At 36.9% G+C, this 15,974-nt stretch overlaps 1 long non-coding RNA gene across 1 annotated transcript; it reads left to right on the top strand.

Moving 5' to 3' along the window:
• The first annotated feature begins 5,130 nt into the window (after positions 1-5,130).
• LOC308640113 lies at positions 5,131-15,519 on the top strand. Its single transcript, XR_014020176.1, has 3 exons — positions 5,131-5,217; positions 11,046-11,481; positions 15,386-15,519. It is a non-coding gene; the product is annotated as an uncharacterized lncRNA (long non-coding RNA).
• Positions 15,520-15,974: the final 455 nt, after the last annotated feature.

The raw sequence follows: 15,974 nt of genomic DNA, 5'->3' as shown, positions 1-15,974 counted from the left end.
TACTTTGAGTTAGACTACTCATTCATTTTTGCAGGATCTTAATCTGAAGGTTCATTTATTTATTCCATTTTGTTAAAGCATTTTAGTTTGTAAATACTCCTTTGTGAATTTATCTGTATCACAAAGGTTCTGATGCTATTTTTCATTCATTAAAATGTTTAATGATTCATTTGTTCTTCCATCTAAGAATTATCTAGAAACTTATTTCCAAGGCATTTTTGTCTTTCTGTTATTTTTAATTTTTTTAAATCGAATGAATTGGCTTAGGCCTTAAAATTTATTACCTAAATACAAATTCTTGACTAAGCATTATGAAACTTGTCCAGCTCATTGCTGAATTTGGTATTTTGTCAGCTGGGAACACTAAATACCCTCACTTAACTTGATATTTGTAAAGTTCAGAGCAGCATTGGGGTTCCTGTACACTTTGGCAATTGCCCCATGGCTAATTTGGCCAACTTCCAATTCCTCAGGGAGAGACAAAGAGTTGTCTCATTGCCACCTGCTATTAACTAAATGCTTAGGATTCAGTGTCCTAGGGGTGACTGGGAGACATAGGAATGAATTATTGTAGAAGCCTGTGGAAGCTTCTTCCCTGGGGAATTTTGAGAACAGCAAAGAACCATCTGTCTGGGTGGTTTTAAGAGCAGGCCTGCCTAAAGGCAGGTGCATGGATTAGATGACCTGTGAAGATTGTCATCTATCCCAGAGACTTCAATGGAAAGGATACATTTGCTAAGTTTATAAAGAGTCCAGGAGGAACACTGATACGTTTGGGGAGCATATGGTCAAGAGCCTGAGGGTATTGAGCCCTTCTTGAAATTAGAGCCACTCAGTGTCACCCCATGCCCTGAATTCCAGAGCCATTCTCTACATGTGAACCTAGCAGTCAGTTATTTCACCCTTGAAAATTATACATGTGTGGTTCAGTTCGGAATAGTTCAAATCTTTATGGATCATGAATAGAATTATTTTTAAACAGATAGTTTACCTGATTCATCTCCACATGTTAAAACATACTATTAAGTCTGATTCTTCTAGTTATGCCTTATCTGCCTATATCATTGCATCCTGCACTGACCCAATAGCCTTGAGTTTTCCTGTCCTTGTTCCTCAAAGGTTGCTCTGTGTTTATTTCAGGCAATTAATTAGCTTGATTAATCTTTCAGAAGAGCAGTCCTAATTATATCAACATTAGCTCTTTTATAAGTATAAATGACAAAATACTTAAATGAATTAGCCAGATCAAGTCACCTTTATTATGATCCAGTTTTCAGAATGTGAAATGCAATAATACATTTAAAGATATGAAGAAAAGGCACTGCCAAATTTTCCACAACAATATGCCACAGAATTACAAACCAATGGCATGAAGTGATTGTGTGTTTAAACAAGTGTTAAAGTCTCCAGGCAGCAAAAGTAGACATGGGAGTGGCCAGATGACTCATCAAACAATCACAACAAAGGTAAAAGTATTATGAGGGAGGGAAAGTCCACTTGGAAGAGGTAGCTCATATAGGCAGAATGGAGAGAGTGGATTCTCACCTGCAGCCTGCACAGGAGATGGAATTGGGGTCCTTCTGGGTGGAATGGGCTGGCAGCAGAATAAAAGCTAAGAAAGAGAAAATGAAAAAAAAAAAAAACACAGGACACAGAATTTTAAAAACCTGGGGCAGGATGGACTACCCTATCTTAAGGATTGAGCTTCCATGCTGAAAAGAGAGAGCAATGGAGCTCACACTTGCTTTATTTATATGGGAAAACATCAAAGGTTTTCCATGGAATGTTCTTTGCCAAATAAAGTAGGAGGTGGGCTGTCCAGTTTCCAATGGGTATGCCTAATTCCAGAGCTACAAGAACAGTCTTCCTAAAAGAGCAGAGATAGAGGTAACGTGCACTGGACAATCCATTGAATGGGAGGAGCTACAAAATAGTTCCCAATGCCAGATCTAAATCTCCCTGGCTCCATACAAAGTGAAGACCTTCAACTAATTCACGGGTGGTTCCCCCAGTGGATCAATTAAGAGGGGTAAAGAAGACCAGCCACAAACTTCTCCTGAACGTTTAAACTATTTTAAAAATGATGCCTGTGGATCATCAAAAAAGGAATACAGAACAACCAACAATAAAAAAAAAAAACAAAAACATGAGCAATATGCAAAACCCAAGCAGATTAAAGAATGCAGTATTTAAAAACTTAAAACAAGGTGAAATATAAATAATAATGTAATATTGAGAAAAGATTCTCTTTATGCTTTACATTTATAAAGCAATAAGAAAAAAAATCACAAAGATATTGTCAATAAATTTGACAACAAAAATTAACCATATGTGATTATCTGAGACAAAATTAAGAAACCAATAAATGGGAATTATATTTGCAATAAACATGATATGCAAAGGATTAATATTCATATGAACCTTTTCAGACAAAAATGCAAAAAAAGATAAGAAATGTAAGCTATTTCTAAAGAGAGAAATACAAATGCATAATTAAAGTAAATTTTATACTAGTATGAAATGAAAATTAAAACAACTGAGATCTACTTTTTACTTATAAATTAGCACAGATTTAATGAAAGAAACTACTCTCATTTGCAGCTGCTCAAAGTGCAAATTATCCCAGCATTTGTAGAAAACTGTATGGGAATATTTCTTAACATTAAGTGATACCTTTCAAACCAGAGAAATGGATAAATGAATAGATGGATAAATGGATGGATGGATGGATAGATAGATATAGAAGTATTTAAATATAAATTTTCAGGAATAGTAAGACTCTCCCTATCAATAATTATCTTAATTATAAATCAGTTAAATTCTTTACTTCAAAGTAACTGAATGGATAATTGGACCCAACTATATGCTGCTTTTAATAAACCCACTTCACCTCCAAGAACATATATAGACTGAAAGTGAAGGGATATAGTAAGAGACTCCATGAAAATTGAGTCCAAAAGAAAGCAGGAGTAGATATACTTATATCAGATATAATAGACTTTAAATCAAAAGCAGTAAAAAGAAACAAAGAAGGTCATTTTATTACACAGGTCATACTAATAAAGGGGTCAATTCAGCAAAAAGAAAATCTAAATACATATATAAGTATTGGAGGTATGGCTCAGTGGTACAGCACTTGATTAGCATGCATAAGGCCCTGAGTTTGAGTGTATAGTATATATTATCTACACTCAGTATTGGAGTATTTAAATATAAAACGTGAGTATTGATAGACCTAATAGGAAAGACAGATTCCACTACAGTAATTGTAGAGGACTCTAACACTCACTTTCAGCTATGGACAGATCATCCAAATAATAAAATCAACAAAGAAACAGCATAGTTAAACTGTACTGTACACCAAATGGACCTAACAAACATCTGCAGAACATTCCATCCAACAGCTGCAGAATATGCATTCTTCTTAACAGCACATGGAATATTCTCCAGGATGGATCATATGGGTAGGCCACAAAGCTAGTCTTCAAATATTTCTAAAATATTGAAATGATACCAATTTTCCTTTTTGACCACAATGCAATACAACTAGAAGTCAATAACAAGAAAAACTTTGGAAACTATACAAACACATGGAAATTAAACAACTTACTTCTGAACAATCAATGGATCAAGGAAGAAGTTAAGAAGGAAATTTAACCCTTCCATGAAGACAATGGAAATGTATACAGTATAGCTAAACCTGTGGAATACAGAAAAAGTAGCACTAAGAGGGACATTTGCAGCAATCAGTACCACGTCAAGAAAATAGAAAGTTCTCAGATAAACAATGCATCACCATTCCTTGAAGAACTAGAAAAACAAGAACAAACCAAACCAAAACTAGTACAAGGGAAGAATTAATATAGATTTAGAAACGAAGTAAATAAACTAGACACTATAAACAAGCATTACAAAGATCAATGAATTGAAGACTGGTTCATGAAAAACAAATGAAATAGACAAACAGTTGAAAATAAGAGAGACTACCCAAATAAATAAACTCAGAAATGAAAATAAGACGGTAAAACTGACACCACAGACAGACAAATGATCATTAAAGATTATAATACTAACCTAAAAGAAATGGACAAACTCCTGGACACCCACATCCTATCAAGTTTAAATCATGATGTAATAGAAAAACCTTAACAGACTCATAACTAATAATGAGAATGAATAATTACAAAAATTTCCATTCAAAAAAAAATCCCAGAAGCAGATGAGATTGCTGTAAAATTCTACCAAACACTTAAAGAAGAACTAATACCAATTCTTCTTAAATTGTTCCAAAATATTCAAGAACAGAAAATTCTTCCAAACTGGTTGTACAAGGCAAGCATTACTGAAATCACAAAAGCAGATAAGGACACAACTACAGTCCAGTATCCTTGGTAAATCCTTAGCAAAATTCTAGCAACTAAATCCAACAGCATATTGAAAAGACTATTCACCCTGATCACGTATGATTCCTTATAGGTATGGAATGACATTTCATCATACAAAAACCACCAAATTTGATTCACTACGTCTGCAGAATGAAGGAAAAAATTCATATCATATCAACAAGTACAGAAAAAAATTTTGTTAAAATTCAACATCTCTTAATGATAAAAAAAAATCTGAACAAATTTGGTATACAAGGAATATATCAGAGCATAATAAAATCCTCATATAACTAAACAATAGCTAACATCATGCTGAAGGAGGAAACACTGAAGGCTTTTTCTCTCTGATCTGGAACAAGATAAAGCTGTCCACTTTTGACACGTTTATTTAACATAGTACTGAAAGTCCTAGCCAGATCAATTAGGCAAGAGAAGGAAGCAAACGTTATCCAAATTGAAGAGGAGGAAGCCAAATTGTCACTCTTTGAAGATGATGTGATCCCCGCCCTAGCAGCGGCTCGGACTGGCTCAAAGCTCGGGGAGGAGGGACAGGGCGGGAGGAGAGGAGCCTATTCTGACCAATCCTGTGGCTGGCGGGACCGCAGTTCCCGCCTCTGGGTGGCGTGCGCGTGCATCACGCACGCACGCTCAGCACGCACGCTGCGGAAGCGCGCGCGCAGGCCCAGCCCTCGTGGCCGCCGCCATTTTAGCTCCTGGTTCCAGCCGCGCGGTGTGGACCGCTGGGCTCGAAGAGTGCGAAGATGTCCAAGCGGCACCGGTTGGACCTGGGGGAGGATTACCCCTCCGGCAAGAAGCGTGCGGGGACCGATGGGTAAGCCAGGCCTGGGGCGCGAGGCAGCGGCTCGGGCTTTGTTGGGGTCCGGGCGGGGAGCGGGCCACGACTGGCGTGGCCGAGCAGGTCGCGGAGCCCGAGCCTTTGTTTTCTTTGGGGCTCCGTTCAGCGGCGGTCCGGGCGGAGCGGCGCCGGTTCGGCCCGGCAAGGGCGCCGCGGATGTTGGCGGGGCAGGGTCGGGAGGTGGAGAGGCCTGTGGGGGCCACCAGGGCGCCGCCTCCGCCAGGCCCAGCCTGCCAGAGCCACTTTGGACGGAGCGGGAGCGGAGCGCGGACCTCGTGGCCTCGGCTCCCGACTGAGGCCTGGCGAGGGTGGGGGAGGGCGCGGCGAGCGTTCGCGCCCAAGGGCACCGGGCTCCTGGCCGAGGGCCGGGAGAGGGCCTGGGAAGGGGACGGCGCCGGGCCGCGAGGGCGGGGAGCGCGTGGGTTCTCGTGTGGGCTGCGGCGGGGGTGGCGGGAGTTGAGTGCGGAGTCCGGGCGCAGGGGGAGCGGAGGCCTGCGGGAGGAAGGCACCGGAAGGCTGCCTGGTGGGCCGGGGGCCGCGTCCCGGAGTCTAGGGGCGCAGCGTGGAGGGAGAGCGCGTTCCTCCGTCCATTCAAACACTTCGGAGTAGACGGCAGGCAAACTTCCGTCTGCCGCCCACTCTCCCACCATCTCCTTTATTTCCTGCTTTGGTGAAGACGGTGCTAGGGCTAGGAGTTGGCAGGCATACTTTTCACCCCTAAGTTTTTATTTGAAGGAGCTTTTGAAATACGGAGACTTATTCAAGAAGTGGTTTTCATGCTCATGGCAAAATATCGCCATGTGGAGGTTGAGAAATACAAGATTCATAGGGTTCCGGATTCCTTTTCCTTAGCCATTCTCTAAAGGTACCGAGGAATTTAGCAATTAACTTGAGGAATTGTATCACAGTCATTTTCTGGTCCAGTCAGTGTGTGTTTTCACTCTTGAAGAGCAGAATTCTCTGGGTAATAGGCAAAAAGAAAAACCTCAAACAAAAGTTCGAATGTCCAAATACCTTGCATAATTTCATCAGTTTTCCACGTAATCTTTACTGTCAAGGTGGAGTATAAATCAGAATGGGATGTACTTTTTGATACCTAACGTATATTTAATTGTAAATACAGAAATATTTATACTGTTTTATTTTTGTAGGTTTTTTAGAAATTATGATATTAGGTATAGTAATCATACAATAACATAATAACATAGCATCTTAGACTGCTCCCTCAAAAAACATGAGTACGTTTAAGCTCTGTCACAGACCTTTAGAGTTGGAAACAACTTTCAAAAGAGTATAATCAACTCCATTCAAGAAATGAGAAATGGAGACTCAAGAAATGAGAAATGCAGACGGGGTGGAGTTAAGTGGATTGTGCAAGTTAACAGTTTTATAGTGGAATCTGGAATGCTGCTTTTTGAATTTCCACTCTCTGACACACAGTCTGATACTGTACTTAGAATCATTACAGCTTGTTTTAGTGACATTTATAATAGGTTGGTAAAGCAGGGAACACTTGGTTCTTGATTTCCTTTCAAGTAAAAATAAAATTGCTTGTCGTTGGCTAAGATGCAGCTAATATCTCCAGTAAGAGGTCAGGTTGGATCAAAGTATACTGGAGAATTGACTCATCAGGTTTATTGTGTATGTGCACCATTTAAAAGGGCTTTCCTTGGGATTAATAGTCTCATGATACACTTAGGTGAATGCTCCAAAACAGATATCCTAAGTGGATTTTTTGGGTCTCTGATTCCCCATAATATTTGAGATTTGCCTGTATTGTGGAGTTCATCCATGAAATAGTGCTTAAGGTCTGGATAAATTCTGGAGGAAGTTTTCAAACTAACTTCTGTGTCATTTGAGTGCTGTTTCTCACAGGGCTAGTTTTCTTTAGCAGTGGACTTCTGAAGTTTGTTATGGCTCAAGGCGTGAAATATCAAATTTCCCCCGTTTGATAATTTTAAGTAACTTGTTGAATGACCAACAAACCTGTAGTTTTTTTTTTTGTTGTTGTTGTTGTCGTTGTGTTTTAGTGCTGATAGTTAGGAGGCGTATTTGTTTGAGAGCACAGGCATATCACTTTTGTGAACTCTTTTGTTAAACATGATTGTCCCATTTCTCTAGTACTAAAAAGGGAGGATCATTTATTTAGTGGGAGATTTCATCCATGTTCTTGCTCGTATACTATATAAGGGTTTATTTACTCCTGGCATGTTTTTGTTTGGGAGCAGGTGGAGAAGTTATAGGTCTCTTACGTATTCTGCCTCTTTCCTTTTTTCCATGACCCTATAGAGTCTTCAATATAATGTTACTAACAACAAAACAAACCTCTATGAAGTGTGGAAAACACACTAGATGTTGGCTTTTCGATATTTCCTGATCGATACATTGGTTGTTTATTATATACATTGATATAATACAAATAGAGCACATAATGTACACGTGACACTTCCAGACTTTTTACATGTATAAACACATTTTTATGACGGTCCTATATGATAGGTGAAGAAAGTTGCAGAAACAAAACAGAAAAGGCAAATTCCTGGAAATCTTCGAAAAACATTTTGTGATGAACAATTTTGGACAGTCTTGGCATTTTTACTCATGACTATGAAGTATAATATGAATATCAGTAGAATCTCTATTGTGTGCTTTTAGTTTTGCTCAGATGTCAGTAACTATCCTTTTCATTGGCTGTGTAGTACTCCACTTGTAAAGGTATATCATAACTTACCCAGTATCCTGTTCCTTGCTGTTTAGGTGGTTTCCCAGTTGTCATTTTATAGGTTAAAAGTATCGTGAACATCCTTATGTATACATATTTGCATACTCATGGGATTGGAAGCTTGTGGAAATAAGATTGCCAGAAAAACTGTGTGTGTTCAAAATATTCTGATTTTGATGACCAGCTTATATCTTCATTTGCAGCATTTTAATACCTATTATCCCTCGTGAATTTTAAATCCCCCCCACCCCCCACCATACCAGGGATTGAACCCAGGGCTGCTTAACCACTGGGCCACTTCCCCAGCCCTTTTTATTTTTTATTTTGAGATAGGGTTTTGCTAAGTTGCAGAGGCTGGCTTTGAACTTGTGATCCTCCTGGCTTAGCCTCCTGAGTCACTGGGATTACAGGCATGTCCCTCCATGCCTGGCTTTAACATGGTAATTCTAACTTTAAAAAAAAAAAACTTTAATAATAACCAACATTTACTGGGCATTTTCAGAGTTAGACAACACTTTCTCGTGTTAATTCATTTAATCTTTTCAATACCTCACAAGGCATTAATAGCTGTGTTTTGAGATGAGAAAAGAAATACTGTTATATAGCTACCTTAAGTGCTGAGCCAGAATTGAGCTGAAAAATTGTATAGAATCATACAATTTTTTGTGCTTGACAAAAATACATATTTAAAAAAGAAAATATGCATAAGTACAAGCCTATACATATTTATGAAGCAGAGGGTTTAAGTTCCCACTTAACAGACTTAATTTTTATTCTTCCTATCCTATTGAAGATAGATAGCTTGAACCATAAGGCAGTATTTCTAGGTGATTGAATTGTTTTCTACATCTGCCTCTTTCCTTTTTTCCATGACCCTATAAAGTCTTCTCTGTTACTTTCTTACTTTAATCTTACTAATACTTTTCACTATGCAAATTAATAAATTGAGGCTTATGCCTTACCTGTGGTTATACTCCTTTTCTTTCTATACTATGATTGCCTTCATTTCTTGGTCAGCTCCTAATCTTGTGTCTTCAGAATGTATTTGATATTTGCTTCCTGTGTTGTAGAGTTTTTTTTTTTTTTAATGAAGCTATGGATGAAGTTGGTCTCTGAAAACCAATCTTTGTTGGCACAGGACTACAAGAGTATGTAATACATAGTTTACTTCTTCCATAATCCCTCTTCCCCCCAATTTTTGTAACTATTGAATTTTTGGTCCATATCTTAAGTATCTGATATTATGTGAGAAGTACAAGAGGAATTTATTAAACATTTTCTTTTCTCGGTCCTTCTTTTCTCCCCCATGATGGTATGAGTATTAGAAACAATCCTTTTCATTTAGACCAGATGTTCTTAAATAGTTCACTCTAGTTATGTGTACCATTATCTTTCAGATGGCTACTCTGAATTATTTGTGAGTATAGTGCTTCTCACTTGGTGAGCATATTTCTGCTTGCCCAATTGTAAACTATTCCCCATCCACATTTTGGGCTAATATGAATGCTTATTAAATATGTTGAGCACTATGATAAGGTAGAAGGAGGGAAAGAAAGCAGGTAGTTGATAGCATATTTCAAAGATAGGTCAGGACTCTAAAATTTTGAATTGTGAGACTTCATTTTATGGTTAGTCATTTTTCACATTTTCTTTTGGTTTTGAGTAAAACTTTCTAGCTTGTATACCCTATAATTCTGTAGCATGTGGACATTGAAATGGAAGAAGGAAAAAAATCACCTGTTTAAAACAAGGATTTTCCCCCTTAAGTCTTTTTTTTTTAATGGAATAGAATGGCATATTTTTAGAAGGAAAGGATCCGATTTGATTGGTCAGCCTACCATTTCTGTAAATGGACCATTCTGACTCAGTGCTGGGTTTAGTATTTTATCTTTGGTCTGTCAAGAATTTACTATTGCCCCATTGATGTACCATTATGGAGAGTGACTGCTCTTTCTCTGCTACTGATACTTACAGCACAGGAAACTTGTACTCATTTGTGTATTGTGAATAAGGAGCAATGACACATTTAGCTTCCTGTTGGTCCTCATTATTTTTAATCTGGGTCCCAACACCTCATGGCAAGTTTCTTTGCTACAAACTCCTTCTTTGCTATAGGAGTTTGTCTGAAATAAAGTGGATTAGTAAAATGAGCAAGGAAAGATTATTTTATTTCTGTCACCAGGCCCTCAGAGGCCACCAGATACAGCCCTTTGTCTTGCTGCTTGTCAGGTTTCCTCACCTAGATTAGTTAAGGTTATCATCGTATTGGGACAATCTAGTAACTAGAAGTAGATATCATTATTGACTACTTAAAACTGGCCTAAGTTTAATAAAGTGGCTGCCTGCATAATTTTAGCATTTTTTAAACAGCGGTAAAATGATGAAGCTAGTTTTAATTCTGCTTTATTTCATTTATGGTTGGCCAGTATATGCGGATTTACCTTTTACTTCCAGTGTTTTACTATCCCCAAAGGCTAAATGCAAGAGTAGACACTGAAAGCAAAGGAATAAAAGTGTTTTAGAATTTTCGTTTTTCTTGTAAAGCAGTATACACTTACTGAATAAAATTGAGGAAGTACTGGAAAGTATAATTAAGAAAGCAAACTTGCAGATAATCCTCTAATTCATATTTGTATTACTTGTGATACTGTGTGTAACATTGTACTGTGTTCTTTTCATTTAGCATTAGAACTTAAAGCAAAGTGCAGCTTGAAGGAGAATCTAGGAAAGATTGTGGGACTGTCTTCTTTTGCCCAATTTATTTCTGTCTTCCCCACCCCACCTGCAGTCTCTGACTTCTGTTGTGGAAATAGGAAGTTTTTTTTTTTTTTTTCCTTAGGATGTCTTAACCTTATGTTGAAGTTTGTAGTAAGATAATTTGAGGCATCATCAAGGAAGGAAAAAGTTTATGGTGGAGTGTGGAAAATTCTTGATTGTTATTTCTAATAGTTATGTAATTCATTGAAATTTTACATTAATTTTTTCATTAGGTTAGTGAACATTTGTGCTCTTATGACTGTAATATTGCCTCGAACATTATGCTTAAAATTTAGAATCTGAATTCTAAAATTTTTGTTCTTAGGAAAGAACGAGATCGAGACCGGGATCGTGAAGATCGGTCTAAAGATCGTGACAGAGAACGTGATAGAGGAGATCCAGAGCGGGAGAGGGAAAAAGAAAAGGAGAAGGAGTTGCGAGCTTCAACCAATGCTATGCTTATCAGTGCTGGATTACCACCTTTGAAAGCTTCCCACTCAGCTCATTCAACCCACTCGGCTCATTCAACACATTCGACACATTCTGCTCATTCAACACACACTGGACATGCAGGACACACATCACTTCCACAGTGCATTAATCCATTCACCAATTTACCCCATACACCTCGATACTATGATATTCTAAAGAAACGACTTCAGCTCCCGGTTTGGGAATACAAGGATAGGTTTACAGATATCCTGGTTAGACATCAGTCATTTGTGCTGGTTGGCGAGACTGGGTCTGGTAAGACAACACAGGTGAGTTACTTTTTCTTTTTTATTTTTATTATAGTTGTTTGGAACTGAATATTACCTATTCTTTCACAAAGTAGAAGGCATATGTAGTCATCCCTACCTCATGCCAGAACTAATAAGACATCTAGGATATTTTTCAAACATGGATGAGTCATTATTTACTGGGCTTCTGTTAATAGATATGTAGGCTTCACATGGGCAGGTATGTTTGTAGAAATGGAAACTTGGATATCATTTGCAGTTAAAATACATGTAGCCAAATTGCCTTCCCTTCATAAGTAACCTGTCAGTTTACCTTTCCATAAGCAAGTGTGAGAGCATGTTTGGGAGTATCACTGGATTGGAGTTTTTACAGATCTAATAGGTGAAAAAAATAAACCTGGGGTAATTTTTAATTTGTGTGTGTGTTTCCCTGAGTGAGGTTAACTATCTTTTTTTAAGTTATATGGACTGCAAGTCAATTTGAGTATTTCATGGAGGCTTTTCGAAAACTACTACAGCAACAAAAATAGAAAAGCTTTTATTGAAGACTGAACTTTAGTGAGAACTATTTTCAAGTGAAGGAAAACTTAGTGCTGATGTTAGGAAAAGAAACTGTAGCCTTTTTTTTTAATTAAACAAAATTTAAAAAGTTTTAGAAACGTGCAAGTCTATAACTCTTAATTATGCTAATCTATTTCATTAAGTCCCATGTTTTTAAATTTGCAAATATTTCAATGAAATGGACACATGTGCATTCAGATACATTGGAAATAATGTAATACTAATTAATTATATCACTATACTAATTAAATGCTACATACTATATTTTTTATAGATGTTTTACATCTAATACAATAGGACAAAATGGAGCATTGTCAGAGTATTTTAAATAATTATATCAACTGTTTTACTGGTTTGCAGAATATTAACACACCTGTTAATTAATCAGGCATTGTGTACTTTACATGTATTATATCATTTTAAGTTTATATACAACTCTGCAGGGAAAGTAATCACATTTTATGGAGGACCAGAATGCGGCTTAGATTAATGAGAGAACTCTGGTTTAGTGGGCTGCTCTGGGTTAAATAGTTTCTGGATTTAGGTAAGTTCAGCATTAACAGTTTTGTCCCTTTTCAATAACCAGTTATATTTATTTCATACTGCTGTTCTGTGGTCTGATGTGATTCAGAGGAGTTTTTATTAGTAGTTAGTGTGGATAATTTAATCGATTCAAGGCACAAGAGGCTTGTGATGATTTGGATTACACATGCTTTCAGGGGTTACTTTATGTGAATATTGAAGACTGCAGGGAATTTTGGGGATGTGAAAGGGAAACTAGAAAGTTAAATCAGTAAATTTCATCCAAATGCTTTTTAGTATAGTTATCAAACTTGGACACAAACCTAATAAAGAGTACTTAGCAGTTGTTTTGGTTATCCCTGCCTATCAGAAAATGAAATCAAACATAATTTGAAATAATGACTTTAACTTTTGAAAGAGCCATAGAAAAGACATTTTGCATGGTGCTTGGTGTGCACATACTATGCCTATATTTGAGAAATTAAAGCTAGTTCAGTCAGGAAAAACATGAGTGAGGGTACAAGTTTAGAGAAGGGAACACTGCACACTTTGACTAGTGTGAAGGGTTGGTGGGGTAGGTGAGGCTGGAGCCCTAGGTTGAGCCTTACTACCTCTTGCCATAGGTAAGGAAGCCATCAGAGTTTTTAATTGGAGGGGAGTGACACAAATTTTTATTAAGAATGTTCAGTCATGAAAGACCATATAGGAGATCCTAACAAGTTTTGACTTTGTGTACAAGGTTAGTGGGAATGAGGAACAAAGAATGGAGTCTGTTTTTTACTGCCACTGAATAGGGGACATGGGAAGAATTAAAAGAACTTGAAGGAAGGTGAGAAATGGTTTTGCTTTGAACTTGATGAATTTGAGATACCAATAAAATATTCATTATTCAGAAGGAGATGTGACTACCAGGTTTGGGGGTAGGAGCTAGAGTTATAGGATTGACTTTGTTCTGTTGCAGGCAATGTTGGAATTTAAGAGAATAGAAAAGGCTACTCAGGACAATATATAAAACAAGGATTAGGTTTTGGGAAAATAGCCTCAAGTGGAGGAAGGAAGAGCAGAGCAGATGCCTACTTTGAGCAGACCAGTCGCCCACATCTTTCAGGATATGCATCCCTTCCAAATTATATTTCCTTAGAAAGTTTGAGTAGATGCCTTATCATAAGCTGTTTTGGGAACCCTTAAAAATCTCTGAAACCCTTTCCAGGGTCCAAGAATTTCTTAGTATTTTTCATACAAAACAAAATATTGCAGCATACTGAATGTAGAGACAGAATTGAGGTTTCTTCCAATAAGCTAGACATGAGAGATATGTAAAAATAATAAAATGTGCTCTACTAGCCAAGTATTATTTTATTTGAAAAATATACATTTTAAAAATAGAAGATAGGTTGTTACTAGTAATTAGTAAACAATTTAGCTGCTTTTCAGTTTTAACTTCCAAATACAATAAATGTATTAATTGTTTGGTATCCTCATTTATTTTAACAGTATAAGGAGTTCTAAAAGAGAACTGCTAAATTAACGAAAACTATATATTTTTAAATTATCAATTTCACTGGAGTGAAATTTTTAAAAATGTGAATAATCTTGCCTTAAGAATTACGAATTAATTTTAAGTATTTTTAATTTGTAAGTCAGTACTTTTTGAGGATTGGTAAAATGAGGATAGATAATTAAAACCTCATAAGAAGACCACTTAACATGGGTCTGTTGATTTGCAATACCAGGAAGACTCTGCTATTTTAGTTAAGTATTTTGTTCATTTAAAACCATGTAAAAATATTATTATGTTCTCTGAGAAGCAACATAATCATCTTTCATTTGTTTCTCCAGTTACAAGTTATTTCCAAATTAAAAAGTAACCTAACTAAAATGTAATAATAATGCAATAATCAATACTAGTTATCAGATGTCATTGTACACATGGTGTACCCAGAAACCCCTTGTTTTTTCTATAGCATTAGCACCTGATAGGCTTTTGGAAGCTTTGGTGAAGACAAATCATGTCCTTGTAGCAGTAGATTCCAGTTTTATGGAATGGTCATTTGCTTTTTTCCCATGGTTCTTTTACAGTTAAGTCAGTCGAGAAGAACCATAAAATGAGAGAATCTATGAGTGTGTGGATAATTAGGAAGGAAATATGCTGTCATCCTGACAACCATCTTGTGGTTGAGATTTTCTCTTTCCCCTTTTCCCTTGATTGACCTTACTCAGTGAAGCGCTATTGCTGTAAGCCATATTGAATTTGAGACTGGTAATTACTTTAAAGATGGTACCTAAAGTGTTGCCACTGTGCATAACATTCCTGAAAGATGGATTGGAGTACTAGTAGGTGCTAGGATTTGGCTTCTGCTGGCTTACAGAATTTGAATTGAATTAAAAGATACTTGTGCAACAAGGGAATATTTTCTACTTGTATCTGCATATTGTAACTCATTGTATGAATTTTGATGCTGTACTTATTGGAAATTAACATTTTTGTTATTAAGTAGAATTTGTTTCAAGTAGGATTTTTTTCATTGGGTAGACAAATAGTTAATGATGGGACCACTTAAACACTGGTGAGCATACCAAGCAAAGCTTATATGGACCTAGCGCACAGAATGTAATCACATCACATCCTTGTTATACATGACCTCTTTTTGGATATTCTTCTATCTAAATTATATATGTTAAAGGAGTTATGATATGTTAAGTTTTTGTTATAAATAATTCTCTGTCACTTGCCTAATTGAATTTTATTTTAAATTATTGGAATGAGATAAAAGTGCTTTATATTAAACATAGTTGATATGCGGCAGAATAGAATTAACTTAAATGTGAAATTATTTGATAGATTCCACAGTGGTGTGTGGAGTATATGCGATCATTACCGGGACCCAAGAGAGGAGTTGCCTGTACCCAACCCAGGAGAGTGGCTGCAATGAGCGTGGCTCAGAGAGTTGCTGATGAGATGGATGTGATGTTGGGCCAGGATGTTGGTATTCCATTCGATTTGAAGACTGCAGTAGCGCAAAAACCATCCTTAAGTAAGTACTTTATCTTTAAAAATGGATGCTTTTTCTAATTGTAGCTTTTCTGCCACTTGTTAAGAATTTTGCAAGTGGACACTCAAGTTATAAAAATTTAAAATTTGAATAGTTCGAAGTAGGCCACTTTTCAGGTGACATTTTAATGTGGATTCTTTTTCTTGGTTATAATATATGTTGCTTTTTAGTAGAAATTGAAGTTGGCAGATCAGGTTTTAGTTGCTTGAGGTTGTATCTTAAGTGAAAATGTTCCTATAAAATGTGTAGTTTTAGTAGACATGCTCTGAAATATCATTTAAATATGATAGGAATAGAAAAGTAAGATATATCTTAGTGGTCTGGGGATGTAGCAAAGGTAGAGTGCTTGCATGAGGGCGCAAGTTCAACCCCCAGTCT

Source organism: Spermophilus citellus (genome assembly GCF_964194105.1).
Source record: "Spermophilus citellus genome assembly, contig: SCAFFOLD_259, whole genome shotgun sequence".
NCBI classification, from domain to species: domain Eukaryota; kingdom Metazoa; phylum Chordata; class Mammalia; order Rodentia; family Sciuridae; genus Spermophilus; species Spermophilus citellus.
This window is presented reverse-complemented; position numbering and strand designations above follow the sequence as displayed.